Raw genomic sequence first — 9,317 nt, forward strand, 5'->3', positions numbered from 1 at the left:
GATTGCGAAGCTAATGTGGGCATTGAGGTCATGGGCTTGCCGGAGCAATCAAGCCATATGAAGATGCTGTAGGAGATGGAGGCCCACTTGGGTTCTTCTACATGTCGTCCACGCATGTTTTATTCTCCGTTTGGGACTGGGGCTTGTAGAGACGTCGTGGGACCAGGCGCCACCATCTCCACCCAAGATCGATCATCTGAAGAAAGAATTGGATCGAATATGGAAAAAGAAAGGGAGAGAGGGAAAAGAAGAGACTTGGATGGAGAGATTTGGTGGGCTCATTTTGGATGGAGGCGATGGAAATCCTTTGGAGAGTGGCCTTTGCTTGTCCCTCCCTTTTTTTTATCGAATGTTGTGATCTCCTTTCCCCCAGTATTGAGTCCGACTAAGATAGCCTGGAGAGCACTAAATAACCTAATCTGATCAGCGTATATGTGGTCAATTTGAAGGCAGTCAGATCTGATCGACTGATCTACAGATGGTTGGTCCTAATTTTACTTGACTGATCTATAGATGATTGAATCTGATCAGTGTTGAAGTAGTGTGATGAAGCTCCTCCCATTAAATGCTCACTTCTTTCTGTAAATGAGTCTGAGCTTTTTTTCTAGTGCCATTCTGTTGTGGTAGAATTTCATCCTAAGATTGGATCTACTAGAGCTTGGTGGTGACTGCAGGACTGTGGCGGCTGGACGGCGGTGGTAGGATTCACAAGAAAAGTCTCCGATCGAAGTTGGCTCCGATGAGATCCTCTGATGCTCAAGTCAAAAATCTAAAGCATAGAGGGAAGAAGTGAGCATTTTGGGGGAGAAGTTTTTCATACCTCAAGTTCTCCCATGAGTCTTTATTTATAGATGATGTTGAAGAGCAGTGAGAATGAAAGAGGATCAGACGGTTAGTCTTACTTTATCTAACGAGATTCAGCTGTTATTCTACTCTTATTTGGAAGATTTGTTTGTTATTTATTTCTTATCTGCTTTGCAGCAAGCTATCATATCATGATCATTTTGAATTTGAAAAGAAGTGAGGGATTTTTAGATCAGATCAGATTCGGCAAGGAGATCTTGGATCGATCGATGACATGATTGGCAGGGATGTCTCCCTGGTGCTGGTAAATAGGATCGATGACCGAAGTCGGAATCGATGGTCGAAGTCAAGAGGCTGATAGTACCACTCATGATGGTTCAATCTGAAGGTGGGATTGGCAAGCTCCAAACTTTTTTGGATCTTCCACTTGCCTATGTCTTCGGTTAGTAAGAAATCACCCCCAACAAAACTCTTGAACGATGCAACAGCATTGATCACAGAAACTGCACTAGCTGATTGGTTACCACAAGGATACAAGAAAAAAAGGGGATGTTAGTGATGTTGTTAACAACATCAATCTTAAATTGCTTCACCTACTTAGGAAATATAAATAGCCCGCAATGTAGATGGTAGCCTTGTTCTATCTAATAAAGGGGTGTTACTAGTAGAGCATGTAATGTTAATCACAAGTAAATAATTAGTTACTTTAGATTTCATCATCTTTTTGGAATTTTTACTTAGCTGATTTTCGGAGTTGATCCTACAGTCCTAGAAGTAGGATTGGTATGAAAGAGTCCTACATTAAGTATGTTTTGTATTGGATAAGTTATGAAGTTGTTGATTTAGTTTTTACTTAGTTTAGGTATTTTTCGATATAGTTATATAGGACTCTGAATTTTTAGGAAAAATTTGGAGATTGGTGGCTTTTTTCTTAAGAATCCTAGCTTAATTGTGTAAGTCATGAACTCTATCTCTCTCTCTCTATATATATATATATTAGGGTTCATTGGGGCTAGATGAAATATTATTTTTGGTGATTTAGATTGGAAGTAATGAATTTTTTAGGCCACGTTGGGGCCCTTCTCATCTCTCATTTCTCACGACCTCCTCCCGCTTCCCTCTTTTCTCAATCTGTACCTATTATCTTTGATAACTACTTATGTTATCCCTATTTTTGCTCTTTATTATTTTATTAAATAATTAAATAATTTTATATTCAATTTATTATTATATTTTTAGTTAAAAGTTGTTTGATTTAAATTGTAGACTCAACTAGACCTATTCCAGACCCAAACCTGAACATTTTGTGTTGGGTCTTAGGGATATTTAATCCGAACCCAATCGAGCTAACATGTTAGGCTTAAAATCTTTCTATAAGCCCAACCTGACTCAACCCACCAACTAATTTGTTAGATCAGATCTTTTGTTCACAGGAGTAATTCTTTGTCCACCACCTCCAGGTGGATAAAAAGCGCACTTCCCTATCAATTTGAGCCACATAATGCAATTAATAATAGGATAGATATTTAATACTGCTCAGCTTTTTTTAAAATTTTTCTTGATGAAAGTGTCCTTTCCATCTATAGAATAAAAAAATAATATTATTACTTTCTGATATCTTATATAACTTTTTGTGAATATATATGACATCCTGAACAATATATATGACTTTTTATAAATATATATGATATTCTGAATAATATATATGACTTCTTGATGTGTTATATGATTTTTCATGAATATATATAATATTTTGAATAATATATATGACTTTCTATGAATATATAGACATCTTGAATATATATATGACTTCTTGATGCTTTATATGATTTTTTATGAATATATATGACATCTTGAACAATATATATGATTTTCTGTTGTTATTATAACTTTCTGATATCATATATATTATTCAGGATATCATATATATTCACAGAAAGTCATATACATTGTTCAGGATGTTATATAAAGCATCAAAAAAGTTATATAAGATATCAGGACATAATAACCAATAAGATATCATATAACAATATATAGAGTCATATATATTATTTGAGATGTTATATATACTGATAGGAAGTCATTTAAAATATCCGGAAGTATTAATACCATTTTTTCTTTATTTTACAGAGGGAAAAAGATACTTTCGATAAGAAAAATTTGAGAAAAAAACTGAGCAGTATTAAATGCCTACCTTATTATTAATTGCATTAAGTGGCCCAATATGATTAGGTGGTGCACTTTTTCTCCATCGGGGGCATGGGTAAAGTATTTCTTTTGTTCACACATCATGGGTTATATTATGGGTCCAACTGATATAAGGCCTAACAGAAACAAATATGTGATTAGAACATAAAGCCTAATGCTGTAATACATTTTGAACCCATAACTACTATAGAATATAACCACATTTTCTGACAAGCTTTGAACATTTTCTTTTCTATTTCTTTTTAGAGAAATTCTTTGTGCACCGCGGGCAGTGCAGAACTGCACGCACCACCCGTGGTGGTTGCTTCACGCACGGAGCCAGGGTGCGACACATGAAAAATTCGCCCCTAATCATCTAGGCAAGACGTTTGTTCCTGCGTAGTATAACAAGCTCTTGATCATCTAGTTCATTATCATGTATCTTACCCATTCCTGCAAATTTAAGCTCCAGTCCTTTCCTGTGCCTTATCACTAGAAAAATTCGCTCATTTATAGTGAGCTGACCTTAGTTTCAACTCCTGAAAATTCTTGATGAAATGATTCATCTTTACTGAAAATTAGGTAGGAAAGAACCTGGATGTTTAGGGTAATTTAGAATATTAAAGCTCGGGTAACTGGCTTTTTATATGATTTGTGTCAAGCAAGCTGCTTGAATTCCATCTATTAACTGAATTGAAGCTGTTTTTATTCCAATGTGCCATGCAGTGAAATCTTAATCTACCTGAGTTTGCTGCCTAAAGAGCTTTCTTGAATGAAATTAGAGATTATTAGGGTTTTTCCTTCCGATCTGGCCAAGGGTTTTGCAGTATGGAGGTGGAAGAAAGAAAGAAGGGGAAAAAGGAAGGATGCTGCCATTGTGGGGAGCAGGGTGTTTAAGAATTCCAGGTTGCTAAGTGGAGAATACATACGCAAACTTTAACAAGCCCATGGCCTCTTTGAACAGGAAATGTCTGATGCTTGGAAATTATTCAACAGCATCCAGAATACAAATAATTATCGACATACAAAAATGAGTGCAGGGACATTGTAAACTATATATAATGATAAAACAACTGCATACAAGAATTAACATAATTGCATCTCAAACCCAATTTTGGATCAAATCAGTTTCGGAGTTTACGGAGGAAATTCAAGCCATGGCAATAAGTTCACATAAATTTATTGATGAGAGTGAAACACAAGAAGTATGAACTAACTACTAAAACCACTACTAAACATGTGCGAATTGCACCTTCAAGAGTTGAGAATGCCCTTAAGACAAAGGCAAAGGTGGACAGAAAATGTAATAGTTGACCTGTTGCTATTGCTAACAAATCCTGTAAAGAATGATCAAAGTTCCACCCACATATGATAATCTCTTAAGCAGTAAATATACAAGAATGCTCAATCTCTTGTCTATTTTAAATTTGCAACCCACCTCACCAATTGCAGAAAAAGTCTGTTGTTGATCATCTGTCTGACTCAAAAGATTATCCAAGAAAAATTGTATAGACCTCCTCACCTGGATAACAATAAAGGAAAGGGTCATTGCATGATACAAAAAAACATCTGAAAGATCACTAAATAACTAATTATATCTTACATTCAATACAAATAAATAGCACACTTTGATAAAACATTACACTCAAATAGAATCAGTTGGACGCAGTTCTTCCATCCACTGCAGTTGAAACAGTAGTCTTTGCTTAAGACTTCATTATGTGAAGACCTACGTACAAAGATATCAAGCTAAAGGGAAGGTAACATATATCAATCAAGAAAACCAAGAGAAAACATTCAGCTATAGAACTTCATGACCAATAATTCTTCAATGTTTCCAAGTTCTCTCTATTTTCTTAAACATTTACGATCTTGCAATCTAAGAGAGGAGCCCTAGTCCTGGATCCTTGTGTGTGTGAGGAGACTTACTCTAACTATATTTTAATTTGAAGAAGAAAGAGCTTCTTAATTTCTTGAACTTCTACATCGACAGATTCTATCTAGATTGATCAAGGATGCAATGTAGCATGCAATATCAATAAAGAGAAAATCTACCAAAAATATTATAAAGAGATACAACACTAGATCATCAATTCTGCAAATGTTAAGGGACTCATACTGTAATGCTTCAATTTTAATAAAGGATAAGAATGTTTTTTTTTCGGCCACTGAAGTAGTACTATATAAAATCGAGTCCTCTAAGCACTCCAACCTTATAAACATTTCAGCATAGTACCTGTTTGCAAACTACAGATAAAAATAAAATAAAGAGATGATCAAAATAAATTTCAGCTTAATTGCCACTTGCAGATTTGAAAAAAAAAAAGTAGCTCTGCTGTAATGCTCCAATGGTGATAAACAACCAGGACATTTTTTTCTTTGTCACTGGGGAGCAGTATATAAAATTTTCCTCTTTGAGGAAAACAGAGGAATAAACACCCAGAGACATTCTTTTGTCAAAGAATGAAAAGAAACTCCATATCTCGGATCAACGGCATTACCAAAAATTCAACACATCGAGGCCGCTCTAGAGTGCAGAATCCAACCAAGTCCCTCACATATCCTTTCAAAACTCTCAAGAAAATTCTCTGAAACTTATAACCCCAAAGCCATAAACCCTAACCCCAACCCAGTCCACAGCATCTCAAAGGCAAGGGAAAGGACTGGCGTCTACGGTGTTGGAGTTGTTGAAGGCGAGTAGGGGTTCGTCGGATCATTGGAGGGAGGGGGGGAGGGCCAACCATACTCCAAAAACAAATAGAATCCAGATCTCTCAACAAAACGTATACGATGATCGCCGATCACCGACCAAACCCTCAAAATCTACAGATGTACTCCAATCCATGCATGAAATCAGAAGATCAGAGAGATTCTTACCTTCTGTCAAGGAAAAGAGAGGAAGAGATGGAGGCCGGGCTTCCCCTTCGGCTTTCGGTGGAGAAACCTCGCAATCCCCTTCGGTGGAGATGAAGACGAGGAGGAGGAGGGGGATAAGGAGGTTGGATGTCGCCGCTTTTAAGAGGTAGAGGGGGCGGTGGATGGCCTCGGTAGCTGAGAGACGGGAAGGAGGAGAAGGGGGCAGCGTAGTGTCGGAGGCGGTGGTGTTGAAGTATCGAAATCATCGGAGGTGGTGGCTGTGGGGCGTTATTGAAGTCCGATGATGCTGGTATGCATGGTGTTGAGATTGTCGTGAACAGTCAGCGTTTAACGACGTGTTAAACTAGCGTCGTTGAAAAAAGTCGGCTATTCCCCTGTGTTTAATTATGCTAATGTGATCCTTTGGGGGTCAGGTACTCGCAGAATGCTGTGTTTAATTTTGATTATGGACAGTTGAAACTGGTTTTCCATGCACGTAGGGAGCCTTAACAGGTTATCGAGGACACCCCATACGCCATGCATGACACCATATTTTGATTTGTCTGAGGTTGTATATTACTGAATGGGGCTAAAATTATATGATCTTGTCAATGATCGAAGGATGCTACATTTGTCACGATATTATTCTGCAAATGAGTCAGTTGAATTTTTTCCTACTCTTGCCAGCAAGTGTCATAACTGAAGCTTGAAAAGAACAATGGTTCATTATGATGGGCAAATGAATGATTCTTGGCTCAATGTAGGATTGGCTTGCACTGCTGCATTAGTGGGTGCAGCAGTTCTTAACAATGCAGAAGTAATCTTCTTCATTAAGGATGTTTGGTGATGGGATAATTGGGGCACATCCATGAGAACTTATCAGGCAGCTGGACATAGCCAAGTCCCTACTCTTCTTTTCCCAGAAAATAATCTACTTGTATAAGTTCACCATCCATTGATTGTTGCTTAGTTAATGTTTTGATGGTTACGCTTTTCTACTGACTAGATTTGCAGTTTAATATTACCTACACAAATAATCATCTCACGTATCATATTTCTTCTGTTATGTAAGCTTAGGTTGACAAAAATTTCCACCTATTATTGTTACAATGCTTAATAAGAATAACTAGCGGCAATCTTGTGGCCTCTATCATGACCCATTAATGTTGGATTACACTTTACAGGGCAAACTCTTAATAATCTACTTGTACAAGTTTACCATCCATAGATTGTTGCTTAGTTAATGTTTTGATGGTTACGTTTTTCTACTGACTAGATTTGCAGTTTAATATTACCTATACAAATAATCATCTCACGTATAATATTTCTTCTGTTATGTAAGCTTAGGTTGGCAAAAAATTCCACCTATTACTGTTACAATGCTTAATAAGAAAAACTAGTGGCAATCTTGTGGCCTTTATTATGACCCATTAGTGTTGGATTACACTTTACAGAGCAAACTCTTAATAACCTAACATTACCAACACAAAATGCTTGTACATGAAACCTGAACTAGCATATCTATTTTGTGTGCTTGAATTTTTAATAAAAAATGTTCTGTAGTGCAACTATATTTTAAAGCCTACACCATAGTTATAGGGGCCTTAACTTGCGAGGATTATTTACTGCTAGCTGCAAGAATGTACAATTTCAGTCCTGTTGCTTCTGTGAAGCTCAACAGTCTTCCTACTCTCCGTTTTCCTAGTGCAGCCAACTATGTAGTTAACCTTAATTGTCACACCATGTCCCACCCAACTATGCAGTTAACCAGTCATGATTTTCAAATCAACTATGTAGAAGTAGGCTTTGTCACGCCAAGCCATATCTTCTTTTTTCTTCTTTTTCTCTCTTTCAGTTTTCTTCGATCTTCTTTTTCTCTCGAATTGAACTGGGCCTTCAGTCTTCTCCTAAGCATCTTTCAGCATTACTGTAATTATGTAGTTTGCTTCTTCTAGAGTACATAGCAATTCAGTGTTTTCTCTTCTCCATTATCTCAAGGCTGACCTTGTATGATTTCAGACTTCATCAGAGAATGTTCTTCTTCATCTCATCAATAGCGAAGATCTTTACTCTAAATGCTAAGCAGCAAACTGACCGCTTCTTGTCACACAAATTTCTACTATTATAGAAAAGGAATTTCATCTCACTCTTCGTCATTTTTGACCACAAGCATCAACAGCGCATAATACAACTAGTTCTGAAAGATACATGTGCATCAAACTTATTCTCGCAAAATTCTTCTGGGAACTACTTGAAATGTTACATTGACATTATGATAAAACACTTCATGCCTGAAGCTGTGATCCAACTTATTAGTATATACAGATACAATTGTTATACTGACAGCATGCCAGTGCTGCAATGCTATTTTTGCATTCTAGAAAATTCGTAATATTCTTCAAGTTAATGCTGCTGCCTGAGGTTCATACTCCTATTCACTGCACCATAACAGTTCACTATATTACAATGTGAGAATAAGGCAGAGGCACCATATTTTTATCCAAAAAGGAACTTGTCACAATTATTTTTTTCCACGATCATGGGTTTTGAAAATCGAACGTGGACCTTATAGTTGTTCAAAATTTAATAATCTAAGTTTGTGTGTTTCCAAGCGAACAAATTGGTCTCTATTGGTCTTTCTGTAATAACATAAACATGTTTTTGGCGACCCATTATTTAGATGAATACATGATGGAATTTATTTTATTTCTTGAAAAATATATACAATCCAGTCAGACCCTTTAGAAAGCTCTATCTCACGAATGATTGCTGTCTTAGTGAAATTAAATGGACAAGTAATTGTAGGGAGTGGATTTTCAACCATTATGCAATTGAAGTTCATACTGGAGAATTTCATTTGTTCTAGAGCGACGTTTCAAATGTTATCTATATCCTGGTCGGTATACAACAACCTGTCTGTTAAATTGATTTTTTCCCCCTTTTTCAGTGATTTCTAGCGAATTCATACATTTCTACATTAACATGTACAAATGGCCTAATTTTTTAAATTTTGCATGCCTGCAAGATATCTAGCTCAGGAAAGATAGAAGGGGTATGTATATTCATCACCACCTTAGGTAAAAGTAAACATGTGTTCAATGTTTTATTTATCATCAATTTCCAGTCATTATTGTTCTTACCTTTTGCATATAGTACCAGCAATAGATTCTCTCTTTGGTCTATTTTGTGTAACTAAGCATCAGGAAAAAAAGTTTGAAGCATTTGCAAACGTTGTTGTAAATGTAGCTGGACTATTCGGTGACTCCGCAAGGAAAACAGGAATAATAGAGATGTTTCCTTCTCGATTCCCTTGTACACATTAAGGTTGTCATCGTTACAACCTGTAAACGCTATACGTAATAATATTAATAAATAATGGAAATTCAACCTTCTTTTCATCAAAAAAAAAAAAAGAAGATGCTCTACCCATGTCTGTCCATGCGGTGGTGTGCACATAGTTCTACCTGATT

General features: G+C 36.5%; 1 long non-coding RNA gene across 1 annotated transcript; it reads right to left on the bottom strand.

Annotated features, from left to right (window-relative positions):
* Positions 1-4,149: 4,149 nt before the first annotated feature.
* Positions 4,150-6,123, bottom strand: LOC105042976 (uncharacterized). Its single transcript, XR_012140472.1, has 2 exons — positions 5,869-6,123; positions 4,150-4,513 (listed from the first exon to the last, which is right to left on the bottom strand). It is a non-coding gene; the product is annotated as an uncharacterized lncRNA (long non-coding RNA).
* Between the last annotated feature and the right edge of the window lie 3,194 nt (positions 6,124-9,317).

The sequence above is a fragment of the Elaeis guineensis genome, chromosome 4, assembly GCF_000442705.2.
Source record: "Elaeis guineensis isolate ETL-2024a chromosome 4, EG11, whole genome shotgun sequence".
NCBI classification, from domain to species: Eukaryota; Viridiplantae; Streptophyta; class Magnoliopsida; order Arecales; family Arecaceae; genus Elaeis; species Elaeis guineensis.